The sequence below is a fragment of the Rhipicephalus microplus genome, chromosome 6 (genome assembly GCF_043290135.1).
Source record: "Rhipicephalus microplus isolate Deutch F79 chromosome 6, USDA_Rmic, whole genome shotgun sequence".
Taxonomy (NCBI): Eukaryota; Metazoa; Arthropoda; class Arachnida; order Ixodida; family Ixodidae; genus Rhipicephalus; species Rhipicephalus microplus.
In genome coordinates, this window is record NC_134705.1 from 75,013,155 (window position 1) to 75,035,299 (window position 22,145).

General features: G+C 42.6%; 1 long non-coding RNA gene across 13 annotated transcripts in view; it reads right to left on the reverse strand.

Moving 5' to 3' along the window:
* LOC119167595 (uncharacterized) overlaps positions 1–2,511 on the reverse strand; it is a 32,384-nt gene extending 29,873 nt beyond the window's left edge. For 3 of the 13 annotated variants that reach the window (XR_012884164.1, XR_012884163.1, XR_012884161.1), the window contains exons 1-3: positions 2,013–2,511; positions 1,253–1,925; positions 256–293 (exon numbers count right to left, since the gene is read on the reverse strand). This is a non-coding gene — a long non-coding RNA (uncharacterized LOC119167595). The remainder of the gene's footprint in view (positions 1–255; positions 294–1,252; positions 1,926–2,012) is intronic. The other 10 variants (XR_012884171.1, XR_012884168.1, XR_012884166.1 and 7 more) reach the window with 7 other exon arrangements.
* Positions 2,512–22,145: the final 19,634 nt, after the last annotated feature.

The following is a 22,145-nucleotide window of genomic DNA, read 5'->3' on the forward strand; positions in this document are numbered from 1 at the left end:
CTTGCAGATTAGATAGATATACATGTGTATATGCCTTCGATGAACGCCATTCACGCGTGATTAAGCTCGATGGTGCATGCGTGCAGATCGTAATTCACCGCATTTTCACATGGCACCGTTGTGGGAATGCGCTGACGCGGACTGCGCTGGTGAAATCGAAACCGAAACACCCGTCGAAGCAATCGGACTACTTGGCGAATTTGTAATTTGTTCACAGTATGTATAAAAAAATTTAGTTCCCTCAAAATCTCTTACCTGTCAGCATCAAAGTAGAATGTGACATTCTTGTGTACCTTAAAATAAACAGATATTTATCACTCTGTTTCTTGTGTGGGTTCGTTGATGCCACACATGCAAGTGCAGTCCATGTACAGTTCTAGCCATGTTTTATACAATGTAGCAAATAAAAAGAAACTTTCTGCTGCATGCTAAATGTACGATGAAGCAAGCCCTGTGCGAATTACAACTCAAGTGACAAATTTCGAGCAGAGATTTTTCCATGTTATACAGAATTATGTGGTTGCATCAACAAAGAAACAGATAAAAACCGTTTCCAAGGTAACACACACTCCTGCATTAATGCCCTGCTGAGTATAATTATTCTCTATTGGTATGACTAATTTCTCCAGTAATTTTTATTATGTGTCTAAGCTGAGCATCTTCTGATACACAATTGGGCAAAAACATCCTGCATTTGCAGCTTCAATCAAGCTCTTTTTTTTTCGCAGCCCTGCCTGCTCTACAAAAATTTTGTACAGTAGCCTGTTAAAAATGGGGCTGTGCTGCATTCGCCAAGACTGAATTATTCCATGCAGTTTCTTTATGCGAAAGAAATCAAACAGCACCATAATTAAAAGATAAAGTGAAAATGGCAGACCCATGTTGTATCTGTTGCCTTCTCTCTAATTTATCTACAGTGCTGCACGATTCTACCCTAAAATAGATGTATTCAGTAGAACACCTTCAGTGTGTGCTACTAAACACCTAGCGAAAAAGTGCTCCGCACGATAAATGAGGGAGTTATTCATTTAAAAGTTCAGTATAGGAGCGGAAACTTCACTTTGGTATGCATTGGTTCTATAACGAAAAAAAAAATTGAAAACGAGTTTCCTCCACCACTCTTGAAGAAAGTTAAAAGCATGTCAGCAATTCTAAAGCTGAAGAAGAAAGGACAAAGGACTCCGAAGACATAACACGCATATGTAATAGGATATCACAATCTAGTGCATTTAAAATAAAGCGATATTCATACCCAGATTTCCTCTATGGCTTTGTTGATGCCAGGGGTGTATGCATTGTCCCTGTACTGCTGTGGCCATGTATGAAAAACAGCAAAGAAAAACATTTTCTTCTATACAGTATAAGTAAGCCCCAGGAACGAGTAGGGATTTGGTAACTAATTACCGATTCGGCTGTTTTGAACAAAGAATTAACAGAGTATATGTGGTTGTTTCAACAGGGAAAGAGATAAAACCTGAGACCAAGGTTACAAGCGATGTTGCACCTATGCTATCCTCAATGTCATGATTTTTGTCATGAATTTCCTTTTGTCATGATTTATATACCAATCATTCTTTATTATGTATCTATGCCAAGCACTCTTATGACTCATAATTGTTACGTCTAGACCTAACGCTAGACACTCCGTTTCGAAATGCCCGGCGTCGCCCCATTTGTATACGAGCGGCACCCCCGACTGCGCCATCAGGGCGCGACTATGCGCATTGACAGCCAAACTTGCATCCATTATCCAATGCATCGAACAGTCGTCGATAACATTGTTTAAGAAACGATATCGGCACTCACCGTTGCTGCTCGTCCGGCTGCAGAAAAATGGCTCAGTCACGGTAACATTGCGTTCTCAGTGACCACGTTGCGCCCAGTCTTCCCCCCCTCGTACGATACAAAGAAGTCGTGCCAACAATCTGCACAAAGTGCCACAAACACATGTGCTTCGGGAAGCGAACAAGCATGTTTGCTCTTATCAACTACATCACAACCCCTCCGCTTACCTTACCCGTTCCGTGCCACATGGTAGCATCTTGGGTAACACGTGAGCGGAATGGCGTAGGTGTTCTGGTAGGTGTTCTGTGGCGTAGTCACACAGTCAACGCCTCCTAGATTTCTTTTGCCTGCCAGATGAGCGCGAAACGCCCTTCATCTATAAAGGCGCTGCTTACGTAGGAATAAAGGTCTTTGTACTTAGCATTTGAAATTGGCAATTTTGGCGTTTATTACTAATTTCAGAGGCTATGTCCTGTACATAAAAAGTTGCTTGCTGAATGACGGTGTTAATTACGTAGGGTTAATTATATATACGGTTACGTTTTTTTAACTGTTTACGTTATTTTTGTTGTATATAAGCTCCAAAATTGTGAAAACTTATTTGAAGACACCCCTACTTAAGTGGCGCCATTACCATAGTTCCGACGACCGCCGCTTACCAAGTGACCACCGATAATCCGGCAGGCAAGAGAAATTTAGGAAGCGTTGTCACAGTACACCTACCGGTTTGACAATGCTCTCACAGTTGCCTCCGAGCAGCCAAGATGTCAAGTGATAGAGCGGTACCGCAAAATTATGTCACGTGACTGAGTAGTATGGAAGCGAGCGAACTCACGTGGCGGACGGTCGCAACACAACGCAGGAAGCATGGCCTCCAAGATTGCATGCTGGCAGGAGTCTCGCAATTGAAAAGAAAACGACGTTCCAGGCATAGTTTTTCTAGAAAGCGTTGACACCACAGAACACCTAAATGGTAGTGTATAGGTGTTTTGTGGCTGGCCCCTCTCCAGTGCTCACGTGCCTCTTCATACCTTGTGTCGCGAGGGCCGTCACATACAAGCGGCGTAGCGCTAATCACCACCTGTTCGCCGACGTCACCTCAACGTTTGTGGTCATATATTGCCTAACAAAGCACTCATCCTGCGTGATTAGTATAAACAACTACAAAATTCAAAAATAAATATATAAAATTGATTCAAAATTTTTTCTAATAAAATGGACGCCACACCACGTAGGTTGTCCATTTTATTAACGTTGGGCTGTTTTACACCATGTAGGTTCAGGGGTTCCCGCGTTTGTCAACCGGTGTGCAATAAATACTTAAGAGCACTGAACAGCTTACTTGACCAGCCATCTAAGAGAAGAAACACTCACATATATATACTGGCAGTTCACCAAAGAATGTAGGCATTCTTAGTCCAGCGCCTTAAAGACAATTATGAAGTAGCAGACAAGCAAGTTACAGGTAGCGCCACCAATAGTGAGTGGTTGAACGAGAGCGGGGACACGCGCTTTCATAGGAACCATGCTATATTGGATGGTCAGGAGTACAGCAGGTCGTGAACAAAAATCTCTTTACAACAATCATCATCATCAGTCTGACTACGTCCACTGCAGGACAAAGGCATCTCTTGTCCCGCCAGTTAACCCGCTCCTGTGCTTAATGCGCGCAATTTATATCCGCAAACTTCTTTATCTCATCTGCTCACCTAACCTTCTGTCTCCTTCTAACCCGCTTGTATTCTCTAGGAATTCAGTTAGTTACCCTTATTGACCAGCGGTTATTCTCTCTACGCGCTACATGCACGGCCTCGACATTACATTTCAGCACCGTTCCATGGATGGATTGATGTGGCTGTACCCTTTAGGTCGGGCGGCAGCTATCGCCACCTAGCCGTAATACTTAGTGAACTAACCATTACATTTATCTTTTTTGTTGTTGTTGTTGTTTTCCTTTAAATAGTGAGGTTTGGGATTCGTATTTTGCAGTGAAGGGTTTAATTTTCACTCGTGCTTTGACTTAAGTTACCAATCAGATAATCTCCTTCTAGTGAAGTCTACCCGCTTAAAGTCTATTTTGCCCTCCTTGTCCCTAAACCCCAGTGCCTTGAAAAACTCTGCGCCATCATCCTGAACTATAGAGTGAAGCCCTTTACATAACATTATCAAGTGTTCAGCAGTTTCTTCTTCCTCTCCACACGCACTGCATACTGTGTCTACCCCTTCGTACTTGGCCCGATATGTCTTGGTTCGCAACACTCCCGTCCTGGCCTCAAACAGTAGAGAACTACCCCGAGTATTATCATAGATCCTTTCCTTGGCAATTTCCTGCTTTAAAGTTTGATAGATCTCTAGTGCGGTCTTCTTAATCATGCCCATTCTCCACATGTCAGTCTCCGTTTCCTTCACTTTCTTCTTAACCGATAGTTCCTTTTGGTTTGGCCACCTGCTGTTTTCTAAGTATTTACCAGTCAATTTTCTGGTTCGCTTCCTCCATTTTGTATCGACATTCTTCATGTACAAGTAGCTGAAAACCTTCCTAGCTCAACGCTCCTCCCCATTTCTCTCAATTGCTTCTCATATTTTATCTTGCTGCTAGCTTTCCTGCCCTCAAATGATGTCTATCACATATCACCTTGTACTCCCTGATTTGGTGTATTCCCGTGAGCTCCTAAAGCAAGCCTACCTATTCCACGTTGCTTAATTTCTAATCTTGCTTGAACTTCTGATCTCATGCACAAGACCGCATTGCCGAACGTCAGCCCAGGAACCATGACCCCTTTCCATATTCCTCTCACAACATCATACCTATTGTAATTCCACAGTGCCCTATTCTTCATCACTGCTGCATTCCTGTTACCTTTAGTTGTCACGTATATTTCGTGTTCCCTCAGGTACTCGGTCCCATTGCTTATTCATACGCCCAGATATTTGTAATTATCTGTTATCTCTAGCGTGACCTCCTGTATTATAAGCTCACTACCTTTGTTATCATTGAAAATCATGAGTGCTGATTTTTCCTTACTGAATCTAAAATCTAACCTATCTACCTCATTACCGCAAATTTCCATCAATTTCTGCAAATCTTCCTTGTTGTTGGCTATTAGCACTATATCATCTGCGTACATTAATGCTGGTAGTGCCTGATCAATGAGTTTTCCTTATTTGACTAAAGAGAGGTTGAAGCCCAGTCCACTTCCCTCTAATTTGGCTTCTAATCCTTGTAGGTACATCATGAATAATAAGGGTGACAGGGGACACCCCTGCCTAAACCCCCGTTTTACCTCTGCAGGCTTGGGTACCTGTTTTACCCACTTTATAACTACCTTGTTACCTTCATAGATATCCTTTAAAAGATTAGTGACTACATGTTCCATGCCTAGTGTGTCCAGTATTCCCCACAATTCCTCTTGAACCACGCTATCGTACGCTCCCTTGATATCCAAAAATGCTAGCCACAGGGTCCTGTGTTCCTTTTCTGCTATTTCGATGCACTGCGTCAGTGAGAACAGATTGTCTTCCAACCTCCTGTGTTTCCGAAACCCATTCTGCAGTTCCCCCAGCCCCCCCTCATCCTCTATCCGTGCCTGCAATCTTTCCTTTATAATCTGCATCGCCAGCCTATAGACCACTGATGTCACTGTTATAGGACGGTAGTTGTTTATGTCAGCTTTGTCCCCCTTTCCTTTATAGATCATGCACATCCTGCTAAGTTTCCATCTATTGGGAACTTCACCATCGATTATTATTTTGCTCACTGCCTCTCTCAAAGCCTGCTTAGACTTCGGACCTAATGTCTTTATCAGCATAATTGGAATGCCACCTGGGCCTGTTGATGTACTACTAGGAGCCCTTTTCTCAGCCCTTTCCCACTCTCGTTGTGAAAATGGAGCCATTGCACCACTTGATTCGTCCTTGTGTATTGTGGTGCATAAAGTACTTCTTTGTTGAAATTTTCTGTAACCCTTGTTCTTATATATTCAATAGCTTCATCGCCTTCTAGCCTTGCACCTTGGGCTGTAGTTATAAAACTCTGCTGTAGGTTCGTCTCATTTGTTAGGGAGTTTAGATGGTTCCAAAAATTCGCAGCTGCCTTTCTATCTTTTTTATGTACTTCTTCCAGCCACTGAGCTCCCTTTCTTCTAATCTTTTCATTGATCAGAAGGGATCCATCCCTTCTACAGCTTAGAAAGGTTTCCCATTTTCTTTCAACATCATCTGTCGGTTCGCCCCGCTGCTTAGCATGTCTGTGTTCCCTAGAGGCTTCCTGACGTTTTGCAATGGCTCTCTTGTCTTCCTCATCCCACCAACTTTTGGGTTTGTGTCTTCTTTTCCGGGGTGACTTGTCACGTGTCTTAGCAAGCTCTAGCTCAGAGTCTAATTAGATCCGTGTATGTCCACACTGTCTTATTATTCTCAATTTGTTTAGTGGCTATTTCGATTTGCCTTTGTTTTTAGGACTTTGGACAGGTCAAGCAATACACAGACCGCCAGAATGTGACGACAAGGAAGCCCCATCTTGGAAAACGGGGTGCAGGTGCATGTCCATGTTTGTGTTGAAACCTTGTGCCATGTGCCACAAGAACTTGAAACAGCATAAACAGTTGCCCCTATTTGTTGTAATTCTGGTGGTGCTTGTCTAGCCTTGGCCGCTTCTTTGTTGATTACAGAGGAGGCATAGGGGGATAACTCCTTGGCACATCTTGCTTCGACATCACTTGACGCTTCGTACAAGTAGAACATGCACGTCTGCATTACACATGCATGATGTCTTGCTTCCTGCGTGAGTGCATGTGATAGCTGGAGTATACCTCTCAGTGCCTCATGCTATTTGTCGGATGCTGATAAAATGTGTTTTATCTTTGCATTGTACGATTCAACTCTGTTCGTAGTGTTGTTACCTGCAGTGAACTGCTTGTCGCACAGGTGTCTTGCCCACATGTTGGTAATGTCTGCCCAGTTTTTCTGGAAGTAGGCACATGCTTCCGCATTAGCGTGTCTCATAAAGTCAGTTTGGGCATCCTCAAACTTCTCAGGAGTTGGTGCACAAACCATTTCCCCAAAGCTGCTGATGAGCCTTTCTTGTTCTTCGGTGTAGTGTGCAGATCGCCCAGCAGCTGCCCTAAAAGCTTTCATCACGTGAAATTGGCAGTGCTGCACAGCTGGCTTTGAGTTAAATGTCTCCCGTATTGCTGCAATCTCAGTGAAGTCTTTGTCAATGATGACAACATTGGTTTCTGATGTCTTTACATTTTCCTTGACAAAAGTTTCCAGCAGCTTACTAACGACATGCTGTTGCTCAGATGCCACAAAAGCATATGCCACTACATGGCTGCTGCTCACACCATCCCCGACCATGAAAACAAACAGGGGCATTCTATGCTTGTTTGTTCTGTAGGTTGCGTCCAGAAAAAGAACCTCTGGATATTCTTCAAACATTCTGTGCATTTGGCATGTTTGCACATACAGAAGTCGAAGCTCCTGGCTTTCGTCGGTAATGGGTATGACAGTTGCCTGCTCTTTTTCACGGAGGTCACTGATCATCTGCAGCAGCTTTTCTGTGTCATTTCCTCTGTTGTTGTTGGTCCTCATGTTGTGCACATCCTTTGCAATGATCACTTTTCCTGTAAGGCAAGTGAAACAAAAGAGTACAGGGGTTAGTAACATCTACAGCCGAGATGCAAAAACAATCTTACCTGTCTCCTCCTTTAGCTTCTGTATGATGCTGGTGGGTCGCACCTTAATTCATCTCTATAAGGGGCTGAACAAGCTTGGCCTCGTCGTCATTTAGATGTCTGCACTCCGGGTAGGAGGCAAACATGTCATCGGTAGTCTCATGATTGTGATCCAGTACAGTGCACGTGATCTCCAACTCTTGGCTTCCATGCCTGGCAGCAAACACAATTTTAGCTGGGCAATCATTTTTCATTGTTCTGGAAAAAAAACAAAACAAATAGCAATAGCCAAATTGTTTCACTGAACAAAGGTTGTAAACAAGTTTGCTTTCCAATCAGTTCTCCAATCAGTTCTCCAAGTTGCTGTTCTAATCAGAGCTCTTACCTCTGGTTTGGCCACACTCCTGTGCCCCTTGTCCTGAAGTTGCCACCGTGCTTGCACGTAAACGTAGCGTTGGCGAATTTGAATTTTTCGTCCAACTTAACCGCTCCGGACGTCAAGTGGGCATTCACGACATCTACAGACTTGGTGGTCTTTTTCACGTAGACTGAGTTAGTTTCCAGCTGCAACGTCCGGAGAGCCCTTTCGAACTTTTCGTACGATGCAAACCGTGCTCCAGGTTCGATCTCCATCTCGAGACACGTTTCGCGTGCCCGACAAGGAGCCTGCTGAAACGCACGCGCCTGTGAGCCACAACACACGACCGGCTAGCTCGGCTCGGCCACAGAACATCTACCAGGGCTCGGCTCTGAAGGAGGCCAACAACCGGCTACATTGAGACACGTGATAAAATGGCTTTTTTATTAGTTCGCTAGATAGCGCTACACGTCGTAGTGCACATAGCCATGTCCGGCGGCGGCGCACTACGTAGTGTACATAGCGTCATTCGTAGCACATACGTTGTTTGGAGGCATTCTAACACACACATTCTTAATTTATAGTTCGTTCTGATACTCATAGCTATAGGCATACAATGGCACTTCTCCGTCGTTTTACAGTTTGATATAACGCGCGTTCTGTTTACAGATCGACAGATAACTGAAAACCTTGTGAGAAGCACCTGATTTGAAATCAGCTGCACGATGACACGATTGTTGGAAGAGAAGATCACCACATGTATGCACAGAGTGAATGCAGGTGCACTAGTATGGTACTGCACTTTGTTTAGAAGAAATGCAAAAAGTACCTCATGTGACTTTGAGACCTTTCAGAGCTCTGCATGTATTTATCTGTTCCTCCAGACTGTAATGAGCTGAAGATATTATTCGATGGTTTCGAACATTGAATATTTGCATGTGTTTCCAAGGAGTCCTTCATTTCTGTTCAGTTTTTTAGTATATGCATTAACTTGGATTATATATATGCATGCACTTAAGCATATTCACTTTAGCTGTGTTGGAAAACGTGTCAAAACATCTGTACGGTGCTCTGGTGCAATCGTATGATCGGTATCTGTCCCATCAAAAATCTTTGGCATGCTTTATTGCATTATAGGGTATTTTGACAATTGATGACATGTGAAAGCCACAGTGCTTGGCTGTAATCTCAAAACCAATGTCTGTCTCATCAAGAAGTGTCAGATGCATTTTGTAGATGTTAAAGGATATTTAAAGTACCAGCAAAGCGCTGAAGCCTTAAACACAGCACTGATCCGCAATCACCATCCAGCTTAGAAGTCATTTGTAGTGCTCTCTAACATGTTCAAATAAAGTTATCAAACACTGGATTGATCTACTTTTTGATTCCTAATACCAGTGTGTCTGACTTTTTGGAGGCACTTGTATTATAGTAATGTTCTATTTCTCTGATTTCTTACCAGGGTGCACTCAAGGTTAGTGATATTTGTTTACCTTGGCACACTTATTGTGATATTACTGTTAAAATCCTTTCATTTTGTATATATGTATGCCACTTTTGCAGTAGCCTCACATTGGGCTGCCGTATTTGAAAATAAATAATTATACCATCCGAAAGTGTTCCACGCTGCGCTCGGTTCCAATCTGATCACTAATATCTGTTGCATCATGATGTGTCGGGTGTGTTTTATTGCATTGGAGAACAATTTGGCTGCCTTGCATGAAGGGTTCAGTTCCAGTATTATGACTGATATCTGTGACTTCATGAAGAGTTAGGTGCAGTTTGTCATTTTAGAGAATACTTTAACTACAGACAACGTCCAGAAGTCTTCCATACAGGGTTCATTTGCAGTCCTGTGGCCAATATCTCTCTTATCATGAAAGTTTCAAGTACAGTTAGTTGCATTAGAGCATATTTTGACTATGAAAAATGCCCAGAGGCATTCTGCGAAGTGCTTGGTTCCATTCTTATTACCAGTATCTGTTGTATCATTAAGAGCCAGATGTGGTTTCTTGCATTAGAGGATATTTCTAATACGCTTATCATTCAAAAGCCCTCCGCACAGGGCACAATTACAGCCACATGACCTAAATCCAGCACATCATGAAGACTAGGGTGTGGGTTGTTGCATTGGAGAACACTTCGGCTGCAGACAATGTTCAAAAGCCTTCTAAACAGGGTTCGATTGATTGATGATTGATATGTGGGGTTTAACGTCCCAAAACCACTATATGATTATGAGAGACGCTGTAGTGGAGGGCCCCGGAAATTTAGACCACCTGGGATTTTTTAACGTGCACCCAAATCTGAGCACACGGGCCTACAACATTTCCGCCTCCATCGGAAATGCAGCTGCCGCAGCCGGGATTCGAACCCCCGCCTTGCGGGTCAGCAGCCGAGTACCTTAGCCACTAGACCACCGCGGCGGGGTTCTATACAGGGTTCACTTCCAATATTATGACCGATATCTGTGATTTCATGAACAGTTGGATGCGGTGTGTCATTTTAGAGATTAATGATAACGAAGGTAGTGAGCTTAGCAAATTTAATGATAACGAAGGTAGTGAGCTTAAAATACAGGAGGTCACGCTAGAGATCACAGATAAATACAAATATCTGGGCGTATGGATAAGCAATGGGAGCGAGTACCTAAGGAAACACGAAATATACGTGATGACTAAAGGTAACAGGAATGCAGCCGTGATGAAAAATGCAGCCGTGGAATTACAATAGGTATAATGTTGTGAGAGGAATGTGGAAAGGTGTCATGGTTCCTGGGCTGACGTTCGGCAATGCGGTCTGTGCATGAGATCAGAAGTTCAAGCAAGATTAGAAATTAAGCAACGTGAATTGGTAGGCTTGCTTTAGGAGCCGACGGAAATACGCCAAATCAGGGAGTACGAGGTGATATGGGATGGACATCATTTGAGGGCAGGGAAGCTAGCAGCAGGATAAAATTTGAGAAGCGATTGAAAGAAATGGGGGAGGAGCGTTGGGCTAGGAAGGTTTTCAACTACTTGTACATGAAGAATGTCGATACAAAATGGAGGAAGCAAACCTGGAAATTTACTGGTAAGTACTTAGAAAACAGCAGGTGGCCAAACCAAAAAGAACTATCGGTTAAGAAAAAAGTGAAGGAAGAAAGTTCACTCAGACAGCAGCAGCGACGGCGAAAGGACGCACGCTAACCTACTGTCTGCACTCTTTGAAGATACCGGCATATCGTCAAGAAAAGTGACCTGGACAGCGCTACCGAAACCGCCATCTACCTCAGCCTGCTGCAGTTTCAAGCTGTTATCAAGTTTGTGCTGGGGGCGTTGTCTCTTTGCAACTGGCTTCACTCAGGCAGCAGCGGCGACGGCGAAAGAACGCACGCTAACCTACTGTCTGCACTCTTTGCAGATACCGGCATATCGTCAAGAAAAGTGTAAGCCATCCCATCCAAAGTCGTCTTCTGTCACCAGACCTCAGTGCCACACCGTTTATACAATTGTGTTGCTGTGGCCAGCTTTACCATTACCAGGACCTGGACAGCACTACCGAAACTGCCATCTACCCCAGTCTGCTGCAGTTTCAAGCTGTTATCAAGTTTGTGCTGAGGGCATTGTCTCTTTGCAACTGGCTTCACTCAGGCAGCAGCGGCGACGGCGAAAGGACGCTTCCAAGTTCAGTGACTATTTTAGTGTTCGAGGAAGCGACCTTAGCTATTTCACATTTAACTTCAGTCGAGAACACGTCAAGTCTTCCAACCAGATCACCTAGAAATTTCACGACCTCTTTAATGCTATTAGGCTGCCTCTCAGTAAGGGTCGCCGCAATATTGCCCATGTCGCCCGAATTTTTATCCCCCATAGTTTCAAGCACTGCAAGTAAAAAATTGCACGAAAATGCTCTTGTGCACACAAAGCAAGAGCCAAAGTTTGCAGATTAAAAAGAAAAACACTGTTGTGACTACAATGCCCAATAAAACTTCAGCAGCAGCAGCAGCAGCAGCAGCGACGAAACTAGGTGCATATAGTGTTCAATATGAAAGTTAACCAACCTGCAAAGAGTGCAGACTGTTGCATCATGATGTGTCGGGTGTGTTTTATTGCATTGGAGAACAATTTGGCTGCCTTGCATGAAGGGTTCAGTTCCAGTATTATGACTGATATCTGTGACTTCATGAAGAGTTAGGTGCGGTTTGTCATTTTAGAGAATACTTTAACTACAGACAACGTCCAGAAGTCTTCCATACAGGGTTCATTTGCAGTCCTGTGGCCAATATCTCTCTTATCATGAAAGTTTCAAGTACAGTTAGTTGCATTAGAGCATATTTTGACTATGAAAAATGCCCAGAGGCATTCTGCGAAGTGCTTGGTTCCATTCTTATTACCAGTATCTGTTGTATCATTAAGAGCCAGATGTGGTTTCTTGCATTAGAGGATATTTCTAATACGCTTATCATTCAAAAGCCCTCCGCACAGGGCACAATTACAGCCACATGACCTAAATCCAGCACATCATGAAGACTAGGGTGTGGGTTGTTGCATTGGAGAACACTTCGGCTGCAGACAATGTTCAAAAGCCTTCTAAACAGGGTTCGATTGATTGATGATTGATATGTGGGGTTTAACGTCCCAAAACCACTATATGATTATGAGAGACGCTGTAGTGGAGGGCTCCGGAAATTTAGACCACCTGGGATTTTTTAACGTGCACCCAAATCTGAGCACACGGGCCTACAACATTTCCGCCTCCATCGGAAATGCAGCTGCCGCAGCCGGGATTCGAACCCCCGCCTTGCGGGTCAGCAGCCGAGTACCTTAGCCACTAGACCACCGCGGCGGGGTTCTATACAGGGTTCACTTCCAATATTATGACCGATATCTGTGATTTCATGAACAGTTGGATGCGGTGTGTCATTTTAGAGATTAATGATAACGAAGGTAGTGAGCTTAGCAAATTTAATGATAACGAAGGTAGTGAGCTTAGAATACAGGAGGTCACGCTAGAGATCACAGATAAATACAAATATCTGGGCGTATAAATAAGCAATGGGACCGAGTACCTAAGGAAACACGAAATATACGTGATGACTAAAGGTAACAGGAATGCAGCCGTGATGAAAAATGCAGCCGTGGAATTACAATAGGTATAATGTTGTGAGAGGAATGTGGAAAGGTGTCATGGTTCCTGGGCTGACGTTCGGCAATGCGGTCTGTGCATGAGATCAGAAGTTCAAGCAAGATTAGAAATTAAGCAACGTGAATTGGTAGGCTTGCTTTAGGAGCCGACGGAAATACGCCAAATCAGGGAGTACGAGGTGATATGGGATGGACATCATTTGAGGGCAGGGAAGCTAGCAGCAGGATAAAATTTGAGAAGCGATTGAAAGAAATGGGGGAGGAGCGTTGGGCTAGGAAGGTTTTCAACTACTTGTACATGAAGAATGTCGATACAAAATGGAGGAAGCAAACCTGGAAATTTACTGGTAAGTACTTAGAAAACAGCAGGTGGCCAAACCAAAAAGAACTATCGGTTAAGAAAAAAGTGAAGGAAGAAAGTTCACTCAGACAGCAGCAGCGACGGCGAAAGGACGCACGCTAACCTACTGTCTGCACTCTTTGAAGATACCGGCATATCGTCAAGAAAAGTGACCTGGACAGCGCTACCGAAACCGCCATCTACCTCAGCCTGCTGCAGTTTCAAGCTGTTATCAAGTTTGTGCTGGGGGCGTTGTCTCTTTGCAACTGGCTTCACTCAGGCAGCAGCGGCGACGGCGAAAGAACGCACGCTAACCTACTGTCTGCACTCTTTGCAGATACCGGCATATCGTCAAGAAAAGTGTAAGCCATCCCATCCAAAGTCGTCTTCTGTCACCAGACCTCAGTGCCACACCGTTTATACAATTGTGTTGCTGTGGCCAGCTTTACCATTACCAGGACCTGGACAGCACTACCGAAACTGCCATCTACCCCAGTCTGCTGCAGTTTCAAGCTGTTATCAAGTTTGTGCTGAGGGCATTGTCTCTTTGCAACTGGCTTCACTCAGGCAGCAGCGGCGACGGCGAAAGGACGCACGCTAACCTACTGTCTGCACTCTTTGCAGGTTGGTTAACTTTCATATTGAACACTATATGCACCTAGTTTCGTCGCTGCTGCTGCTGCTGCTGCTGCTGAAGTTTTATTGGGCATTGTAGTCACAACAGTGTTTTTCTTTTTAATCTGCAAACTTTGGCTCTTGCTTTGTGTGCACAAGAGCATTTTCGTGCAATTTTTTACTTGCAGTGCTTGAAACTATGGGGGATAAAAATTCGGGCGACATGGGCAATATTGCGGCGACCCTTACTGAGAGGCAGCCTAATAGCATTAAAGAGGTCGTGAAATTTCTAGGTGATCTGGTTGGAAGACTTGACGTGTTCTCGACTGAAGTTAAATGTGAAATAGCTAAGGTCGCTTCCTCGAACACTAAAATAGTCACTGAACTTGGAAGCGTTCGAGATGCTATTGCTTTCATGAATGAGAGCTTTGAGCTCTTTAGGACTGACAAGGAGGCTTTTGGCAAGGAGATTGACGTGGTAAAGGCTGAGAGTGCGCAGTGTCCTAAGGAAAACGAAGAACTGCGGAGGGACCTGAAAGAAGCTAGACGGGAAATTGTAGAGCTGAAGCAATACAGCTGAAATATGAATATTGAAATCCAAGGTCTTCCGCTAATCGAAAAAGAAAACTTGGAGAAAACTATCGCAAACATCGCCAAGTGCTTAGGAACTGATGTCACAGATAACGACATTGACGTCGCGCACCGTGTATTATCGAAAGATAAAAAGAAATCAAATGTGGTCGTCAGTTTCCTCACCAGAATGGCGCGAGACAAGATGTTGTCCGCAGCAAAAAAGATTAAACTAGATAGCACTCGTCTTGGTTTTGACAACAGTAACCCTGTATATATAAATGAACACCTGTGCATGGAAATGAAGGTTCTGCTCAGTAAGACGCGGCAATCAAGGCGTGAAAGAGAATTGAAATATGTATGGGTATCACAGGGCAGGATCTTCATGCGGAAAGCAGAGAGAACACCTGTTTTAAATGTAACTTCTGAGGCGCATCTGGCTAAAGTAGTCTAGCTTAACAGTAGACTTATATTTCTGCTGTGAACAATGGCAATGTATTCCAGTGTTTCTGAATTGAACTCGTATGTAAGTGGCCGTCATAGGCAGCCCGTGACATTCCTTCACATTAATATGCAGTCGGCTCGTTCGAAAGAAGAAAACTTTCTATTGTTTCTTGATGAGTTCAATTTTTTCTTTTCCATTATTATGATGACTGAAACTTGGTACCATAGTGAAACAGACGTGTTTTGTATGGACGGATATAATGTTGTGTACCAAAATAGAAAATTGAGAATTGGTGGTGGTGTATGCTTGTATGTCAAAGCTGAAATAACGTATGAGTATCGTGAAGATCTGTCTCTGTGGACCGATGACCTTGAGGCGTTAACTTTACAGTATCACAACTACATTTTTGTTGCAATTTACAGGCCACCAAGTGGCAATTTTGATTCATTTATTCAATATTTAGAAAACTTATTTTCCGTTGTAAACCAATTTAATTACAAACTAGTGCTAGGAGGTGATCTTAACATAGATATGTTGAGCGCACACATAAACAGATGAGACTTTCAGACCTTCTTGCTTCTTTTTTCTTAACAAACGTAATTACCATTCCAACACGTATTACTGATACCCCTTCTACTCTATTAGACTTGTTTATCACAAGTAGTACAAACAGTACGTTACAGGCAGGCGTTCTGCGTGCCCCGATACGTGATCATTTGCCCAGGTATCTAGTCATAGAAAATATCACCAGTAGAAGTAGTCAAATCCTTCTTGCCGTTCACTTTCAACAAATTAATCGGCGAACGCTATCTTCTTTTAGAGAGGAAATTAGAACTCTCAATTGGAACAACGTTCTATCTAGTTCTTCTGCTGATCTTGCTTAACATTGTTTTATTGATACTCTATGTTCAGTGTATAAAAAACATTTTACTTACAAAGCTTTAAAGAGACCAAAATGGGCGCGCAAACCTTGAATTTCTTCCGCAATACTCAATATGATAAAAGAAAAAAATTGGTTGTATCAAGAGTTTCTGATAAAGCGAGACCCGGATAAATTTAAAGCTTTTAAAGTATACAGAAATAAACTCACTAAACTACAAAAACAAGCTAAACACGATTATCACTTCAAGATGTTTGACGGTGTCACCGATTCTAAGCAATTATGAAACAAACTTAATGCTATTATATCTACCAAACAAGTGTCTAATGATATTATTGAGCTGGTGATCGAGAATATAATATACAAGGGTGCAGTATTAGTAAACAAATTTAACGAGTACTCTACCTCACTAGTTGACAGTAGTCATAATTATGATTCATCAGGTTATTTGCCTCCTGCTTTAAATAATTCTGTGTTTGCAAATCCTACAGACGTGCAAGAGGTCATCAACGTTTTTCAGCATTTCAAATTGAGTAAAAGCGAGGACATAGATGGCTTGAAATTAGAACCTATATTATACATTTTACATCTCATATGCGCCAGCTTAATACATATTTATAATCTCGTGTTCACCACTGGGCTGCTTCCTCAGAGAATAAAAAACGCTAAATTAACGGTTATATATAAGGGTGGGGACAAAAGCAATTTAGGAAACTACAGACTAATTTCGATTTTACCAGTTTTCTCTAAGGGGTGTGAAAAACTTATTTTCATTCGGTTATCAAATTTCTTTACTAAACACAACATTATTACGCCGTCACAGTTCGGTTTTCAGTCAGGCCTCTCAACCGAAAGTGCCTTACTACCAAAAGGAATTGATTCTAAGAAATATAGAAGCAAAAAAATTTACCCTAGGAATATTTCTAGATTTCTCGAAAGCTTTCGATAGAATAAACCATGATATTTTGCTAGAAAAACTTCACTGTTATGGAGTTCGCGGTACCGTTTTAGCTTTAATAAGAAGCTACTTATCTAATAGGAAACAATGTGTATCAATCAATCGGGAGCTATCATCATCCATGAACGTTACGAATGGCATATCTCAAGGTAGCATTTTGGGACCCCTATTATTTAATATTTTTATCAACGATATTGTACGTATTGACAGCTCTGTAGAATATGTAATCTACGCGGACGATACTAGTATATTTTTTTCTGGGGAAACGGCTGATGACCTCATTGTTTCTGCTAATGAAATACTAAATAAAATATATGCCTGGACTGTGGCAAATTCTCTACACATTAATTGCTCTAAAAGCAAGGCTGTACTGTTCCGTGCGAAAGCCAGGTCATTTGAAACGTCTCACAAGCTAATACTTAATAACGTTGAAATTAAACTTTGCCAAACAGTTAAAACTCTCGGTGTCCATTTTCACGAACACATGGCATGGAATTACCATGCAGAACACATTAGTCACAAACTTTGTAAAGTTCTAGGTGTGTTGCGTCAATGCCAGAACATACTACCTGTGAAACAAAAAATATTAGTGTACAATGTTTTTTTTGCTTCCCATTTACACTACTGTCATCTGGTCTGGTCTACAGGCTCTAAAGCATCTCTAAAGAACCTGGTCGTGCAACAAAAAAATGCCTTGCGGTGCATTGAAGGTGTATCCTATAACGCACACACTGCTTCAATATTTGCAAAATATGTAATTTTAAGAATTACCTGTTATTGCGAATACAAGCTTCTGTCAGCTTTTAAATCAGAAATACGCAGAGGAAGTATCTTTTCACGCACCTTGGCCACCTTGCAACCAAATCCTGCCAGTCGCGTTACTCGCTGTACGGAGACTTGGCACGTACCTTGTCCTTGCACAAACTATGGATTTGAAACACTACGTTACCGCCTTCCAAGTGTGATGAACAAATGGAAACTAACAACTGATAATCTGCGTATATTGTCTAAAACTGAAATGTTAAATCGGATGTGCTGATTGTGTTGTAAATGAATGTTGGGTGATTTTCTGTAATGGTTATTCACTTTTTATTCTTTCATGCATTGCTTTCTTATGAATATTTTTGTATGTATTTTAGAGTTGTGATTTTATTATTTGCTGTCATGGGCCACATGCGTGTTTCTTTTTGTATTGTCGCTTTCCGCTCCCTGTAATTTTTGTAATTTTTTGTAAATTTGTAGTTCAGATTTTTGTCTGGGTGAAGGGTCCAGTCAAGCTGTGAAATGCAGCTTTTTTCCCTTCGCACCAAACCACGTATACAGTGTATTTTCATGTACTTGTCACGTGGCTGAATAAACTCAAACGGAGACTGACATGTGGAGAATTGGCATGATTAAGAAGTCCGTACTAGAGATCTATCGAACTTTTAAGCAGGAAATTGCCAAGGAAAGGATCTATGATAATACTAGGGGTAGTTCTCTACTGTTTGAGGCCAGGACGGGAGTGTTGCGAACCAAGACATATCGGGCCAAATACGAAGGGGTAGACACAGTATGCAGTGCGTGTGGAGAGGAAGAAGAAACTGCCGAACACTCGATAATGTTCTTTAAAGGGCTTCACCCCATAGTTCAGGATTATGCCGCAGAGTTTTTCAAAGCACTGGCGTTTAGGGACAGGGAGGGCAAAATAGACTTTAAGCGGGTAGACTTAACTAGAAGGAGGTTATCTGATTGGTGGCTAAAGTCAAGGCACGAGTGAAAATAAACCTTTCACTGCAAAGCACGAATCCTCAACCTCACTATCAAAAGGAAAAAAAAAGATAAATCTAATGGATAGTTCACTAAGTATTACGGCTAGGTGGCGTTAGCCGCCGCCTGATTTAAAGGGAACAGCCACATTCATCCATCCATCCATCCATCCATCCATGGGTAGTGAGCGGCGCACTTCGCAGAGTTTTCCTCGGGTGCACTGCCTTTTTTTTTTTTTTCAGAGGCGGTAACCGCTTTACAAGTACTTCGTCAATCGGTGATTGCACTGGGTTACTCTGAAATGCCTGGAGGTCTCAACGACAAAAAAAAAAAAAAAGTAGATCCAGCGTCGCTGCATTATGCTTGTCCGCAAAACTTAATGCTTCAGTTCAGCCTCTTGAAGAGTCCCAGGGGTGGCAACGTGGATCACTTAGGGGAAGAGTCACTCTGTCTGTAGAAAAAATGCTGCATGAGATGGAATAAAATGAGGAAGACTACGAAAGACTTCCATCTGATACACTAGCAGTGTCTGTCGCCGATGAATCGTACACCGCTGAGTGGCGGATGGTCGCCCTGTATATTATATGATATTAGTATTTCTATATATTAGTATTTAATATTAATATATAATAATATTATATTAGTGTTCGACGCACTCGTTATACATGTAGAAATGCAGCTGCTGCTTAAATTGTGCGAGTTGTAGTTGTCAGCAAGTCGTTCCTGCAACACGGTAGCGCTATTTATCAGTTATGTTTTCAAAATAAAATTTGCTTCTGCTCATAGTACAGGTCGCGGAGCATTAAGTTGGCATTACCTTGAAAAGCAAGGCTCACGTTTCCATAAATAGTTGTAATTTTAGCGGGCCCTGTGTAGGTTAAAGGGGCAAAAATTATTTACACTGCAAATACCTGCGATTATGGTCCACTAGCAAGCTGCCGGATTTACTGTAGTTGTCTTAGGTCAGGGATCATATCTTTGCGGAGAGGGTTGATGGTGAAATAATATTTAGGCTTTCTGTGACAATGAAAAATAGATTTAACATGTGCCACGTTGTTATAAGCAATCACATGCAACTCGCCGGTGCACATTAGGCCACTGTGTTCTACGTCAGACATCTCATGCAAAATTTGCTAGTTTAATTCACCTAAATTAGCTATAGTTGTCTTGGTCAGAGACTTCATTTCTTTTCTTTCAATAGATCGAGGAGCACGGGACTAAAAGCTCGAGGGATTGACAAAGTACCGGCCCAGTCACAAGTTGGCAAAGCAGCAATACACGACAGACATTCATACATGTAAAATAAAAAATAAGCTTTACAAATGATAAAATGACACCAAGTACGAATACAAAAGTTATGAAACGAAGCTACACAAATAGAGAGCGAGAGAATACATATGTATCATGATTGGCATGAACATGAAAAGCAAAAATTAATAAGTAGAGTGACCAAATTCCCGGAGATCTACTATTCGGGAAAGGGGATTAGCTGCGCGAAGCATCTTATGTGGCGATTTTGATTATTTAAAATTACATATATCTACAGCGCTATAGTTGGGAATTAATCGTAAGAAATTAATTACACATAATAATATAATGAAGTGTCAGAAATCATCAGGATCAAAGCTATACACAGAGACATCACAGTAAAGATACAATACAGTGATTTTGATTGATTTGTGTGGTTTAACGTCCCAAAACCACGCTATGATTATGAGAGACGCCGTAGTGGAGGGCTCCGGAAATTTCGACCACCTGGGGTTCTTTAACGTGCACCCAAATCTGAGCACTCGGGCCTACGACATTTCCGCCTCCATCGGAAATGCAGCCGGCGCAGCCGGGATTTGAACCCGCGACCTGCGGGTCAGCAGCCGAGTACCTTGGCCACTAGACCACCGCGGCGGGGCCATACAATACAGTAATAAGAATTATTTAAAAATGCGCAATACAGCTAATCGCAGCGACGTTTCTTGCAATATTTAAATAGATTCACAGGAAGTTCTCAATGGCAGAAGGAAGGACAAACGGTCAATGTCTTCGTGGTTTAAGGTGGTTAATGGGTAAGGTAGCCTGTAGGACAATGATTATCCAAAACTCTTCTAGGAACAGGTAAAATGCACATTTAATTTTTCGTGCCTAGTGAGACAAACACTTGGGTTTACGTTTATTTTGGCAAGATGAATTATGGTACTACAACCATGTTTTACAAATGCTTTATGACATGTCAATTAGGTTTACGAGGTTTATTAAAATGATATTCTGGCTCCCGCAGCGCGGGCACATTGATTCAAACTTCTGATCTTGGAGTATAATCGATCAAGAACCAACCCCAGGTGGTCGAAATTTCCGGAGCCCTTCACTACGGCGTCTCCCTTAATCATATGGTGGTTTTGGGACGTTAAACTAAACTTATCAAGGCCTTTTCAAGAATGGTTTTCAGAGATGAAGCTTTAAAGAGCTTAGGTGCCATGCACTGCCCTACACTTACTGAATCAAAATGATTTTACCGAAAACGGGTCACCACCACACAGCGTGGGAGCAATTTTTGTGGAGAGCGGCGCGTGCTGTCTCGTTTGTCGCCTTCCGCAAGGTTATACGATGGATGGATGGATGGATGGATGTGGCTGTACCCTTTAGATCGGGCGGCGGCTAATGCCACCTAGCCGTAATACTTAGTGAACTAACCATTACATTTATCTTTTTTTTTTTCCTTTAAATAATGAAGTTGAGGATTCGTACTTCGCAGTGAAGGGTTTAATTTTCACTCGTGCCTTGACTTTAGCCACCAATCAGCCACCCTTCTAGTTAAGTCTACCCGCTTAAAGCCTATTTTGCCCTCGCTGTCCCTAAATCCCAGTGCTTTGAAAAACTCTGCGCCATCATCCTGAACTATAGGGTGAAGCCCTTTACAGAACATTATCAAGTGTTCGGCAGTTTCTTCTTCCTCTCCACACGCACTGCATACTGTGTCGACCCCTTCGTATTTGGCCCGATATGTCTTGGTTCGCAGTACTTCCGTCCTGGCCTCAAACAGTAGAGAACTACCCCGAGTATTATCATAGATCCTTTCCTTGGCAATTTCCTGCTTAAAAGTTCGATAGATCTCTAGTGCGGACTTCTTAATCATGCCCATTTTCCACATGTCAGTCTCCGTTTCCTTCACTTTTTTCTTAACCGATAGTTCTTTTTGGTTTGGCCACCTGCTGTTTTCTAAGTATTTACCAGTCAACTTCCTGGTTCGCTTCCTCCATTTTGTAGCGACATTCTTCATGTACAAGTAGCTGAAAACCTTCCTAGCCCAACGCTCTTCCCCCATTTCTCTCAATCGCTTCTCAAATTTTATCTTGCTGCTAGCTTCCCTGCCCTCAAATGATGTCCATCCCATATCACCTTGTACTCCCTGATTTGGTGTATTCCCGTGAGCTCCTAAAGCAAGCCTACCTATTCCACGTTGCTTAATTTCTAATCTTGCTTGATACGTGCCGTTGCATGCAGCGCCCCAAGCGGCATGGGCGCGCTTCGGGGACCGGTTTCGGCGGCCGCTTTTCACACCTCCCCATTCTAGCCACCCTAGTGTAGATGAAGAGTGTCGATACAAAATGGAGGAAGCGAACCAGAAAAATGACAGGTAAATACTTAGAAAA